Here is a 3,230-nt window from a genome sequence, read left to right as displayed (position 1 = left end):
CATGCACAGGGCTCACCCACTTACTATCCGAGATCTGGTAGATTATACCTGCCTTAAGTAACTTAAGAACTTCCTTTTTAACAACATCACTCATTATAGGGTTTATTCTTCTTTGATGTTCCCTAGAGGGTTTTGAATCTTCTTCTAGTGAAATTCGATGCATGCATACGGATGAACTTATAACTTTCAGGTCAGAGATATTATATCCTAAGGCTGAGGGATATCTTCGTAAAACATCTAAAAGTTGGTTCGTTTCCTTTTGGCTCAAGGTAGCACTAACTATAACTGGACGATTCATCTTTTCATCGAGGAACTCATATCTCAGGTTCTTAGGCAGTTCCTTAAGTTCTAAGGTTGGTTTCTTAGGGCATGGCATAGGATCTGGGGTAAGGGATAAACATTCGTAAAGGTTATCATCGATGTAGGGTTTCTTAAAGTCATCATCTTCCTTTATGAGAGTTGATGGTAACTTAATTGTTTTTATAATTTCTTTTTGTTCTAATTCTCTAACACATTCATCAATGATATCTAAGGCATAACACGAGTCTTCCATCACAGGTGCCATAAGAAATTTCGAAAGTATAAATTCTATTTTCTCGTCACCTACCTCAAACGTCCACTTTCCTTTCTTGACATCTATTATGGCTCCTGCAGTCAATAAGAATGGTTTACCTAGAAGGATTGGTATATCATTATGCTCTTTGATGTCCATGACAACAAAATCAGTAGGGATAAACAGCTGACCTATCCTAACAGGAACATCTTCTAAAATGCCTATCGGATATTTAACAGATCTATCGGCTAACTGAAGTGACATCTTAGTGGGCTGTACTTCTCCTAAGTTTAACCTCTCACAAACCGCTAAAGGCATTAGGCTCACACTAGCTCCTAAGTCTAGAAAAGCTTTTTCGATGACATGATTACCCAAAAGGCAAGGAATGGAGAAATTTCCAGGATCTTTATCTTTCTTTGCTAATTTGTCCTCGGAAATAGCATTACATTCCAAAGGCTTCGGATCGTCAAGTCTACGTTTGTTGGTAAGGATGTCTTTGAGAAACTATGCATAAGAAGGTATTTGGGTAATGGCTTCTGTGAAAGGGATTTCTACATGAAGTTTTTCTATAACTTTAATAAATTTTTGATACTGTTTATTGATCTGGGTTTGTTTGAGTCTTTGCGAATATGGTATGGGTGGTTTATATGGCGGGGGTGGTACGTAAGTTTTATCTTTAGGTTCTTCTCCTTTTTCTCGACCTTCCTGGTTTTCAGATTCCTCTGGTTCTTTTACTTCGTTCGGGGGTTTGGTACATTCCTTAGAAGTTTTAGGTTCACTCAATCTGGGGTTTGGTGGCTCATCATAAGTGTTCCCACTTCGTAGGATAATGACATTGGCTTGTCCTCTCGGATTTTGTTGAGGTTGTCCAGGGAACTGTCCTCCAGGTGTGGTCTGAGGGGCTTGGTTTAAAACTACCTGAGAGATCTGGGTTTCAAGCATCTTGGTATGAGTAACTATTTGGTCAACCTTGGTTCCTAACTGAGTAATCAATTCGTTAACATGAATGTTTTGGTTCATGAACTCCTTGTTTTGTTGGGTTTTAGCGGTGATAAAATTTTCCATAATTTTCTCAAGGCTCAACTTTGGTGGTACAGGTTGCATAGGTTGATTAGATCTAGGGGCTTGATAACTAGGTCTCAGAGGTGCATTATTTTGAATAGGGTTATTGTTTTTATAGGAGAAGTTCGGGTGATTCCTCCATCCAGGGTTATAGGTATTCGAGTATGGGTTCCCTTGGGTGTAGTTCACTTGCTCAGAGTGGGTTTCGTTTAATATACTGCATTCTGCAGATTGGTGTCCTTGGGTTCCACATATCTCACAATCAGACGAAACTGCGGCTACAGTATTCGGGTTTATGCACATATGCTCGACTTTGAAGGCTAATGCGTCCATTTTAGCTTGCATCATGTCTATAGAGCTTAGTTCATGCACTCTTCCTTGGGCTTCCTTCTTCTCAACTGTCTCTCGTTCGACTCCCCATGATTGATGGTTTTGAGCCATATCTTCGATGAGGGCACTAGCTTCAGGATAAGGTTTGTTCATCAGAACACCGCCTGCGGCAGCATCGATGGTCATCTTTGTGTTGTAATGAAGTCCATTATAGAAGGTTTGAATGATTAACCAATTTTCTAAACCATGATGTGGGCATGCTCGTAATAACTCTTTATATCTCTCCCAAGCTTCGAACAACGATTCTCCTTGGTTTTGGGTAAATCTAGTTATATGGTTTTGAAGAACGGCGGTCTTACTCGGGGGAAAATATCTGGCAAGAAAAACTCTCCTAAGGTTATCCCAAGTCGTAATGGAATTGGATGGAAGGGAATCTAACAATGATAGGGCTTCATCTCTGAGGGAAAAAGGGAATAATCTTAAATGTATTGCCTCAGGAGAAGTTCCATTGGTTTTAAAAGTATCTGCTAATTGAAGAAATATTTTAAAATGTTGGTTTGGGTTCTCGGTAGCGAGACCCACGAATAGTCTCTGTTGCACTAGTTGCAATAGGGATGGTTTAAGTTCAAAATTATTAGCTGGTATGGTTGGGTTTACTATACTAGAACTAGGTTCTTCATTAGATGGTTGAGCGAAGTCCTTAAGAGGTCTTTGGTTTTGATCTTCGGCCATAACTCTCTTAATTCTATGAAAGAATAAACGTGCGCTAGCGTAACGTTCAGGTTCCGCCAGAGGGTATACTAAGCTTAAACTTTCGGTACTGCGAGTTCTTCGCATTGACCGACGGGAAATAGCCTAAGTCTAAACGATATAACAACAAGAAAATGAAATTTGACGAAATTGGTCCCCGGCAACGGCGCCAAAAACTTGATGCAGTCAATATCTTGATGCGGTGTTCGCAAGTATATGAACGCGTCAGAGTAATATAAAAGATTGTCGAATCCACAGAGACCAAGCGTCAATCTATCGTTATCTATTGTTATGGTGTTTATCAAAGGAAATCGAAATAGGTGTTTTTGTACTGTGCAATGAAGAGTAAAGTTTTGAAATAAATTTAATTAATAAAGACATGGTTGAATGTAATTCTCGTAATCAATTAATAATCCAAGTACTTGCTAATAGAGCTACGTATGGGCAATGTTTTCTACTTTGAAAAGAACTAATTTAACAGGAACTGTCGCTTTCGCGTATTCAGAACCGAGTTGTACTCCCTAATCAAACCCTC

The 3,230-nt window shown here is 39.3% G+C and overlaps 1 non-coding gene across 1 annotated transcript; it reads left to right on the top strand.

Annotated features, from left to right (window-relative positions):
- Window positions 1-2,186: 2,186 nt before the first annotated feature.
- LOC127078036 (small nucleolar RNA R71) lies at window positions 2,187-2,293 on the top strand. Its single transcript, XR_007787784.1, has one exon. It is a non-coding gene; the product is annotated as a small nucleolar RNA R71 (small nucleolar RNA).
- Window positions 2,294-3,230: the final 937 nt, after the last annotated feature.

This window comes from Lathyrus oleraceus, chromosome 4, assembly GCF_024323335.1.
Source record: "Lathyrus oleraceus cultivar Zhongwan6 chromosome 4, CAAS_Psat_ZW6_1.0, whole genome shotgun sequence".
NCBI lineage: Eukaryota > Viridiplantae > Streptophyta > Magnoliopsida > Fabales > Fabaceae > Lathyrus > Lathyrus oleraceus.
Note: the sequence above shows the minus strand (reverse complement) of the source record. Positions and strands in the feature narration are given on the sequence as shown.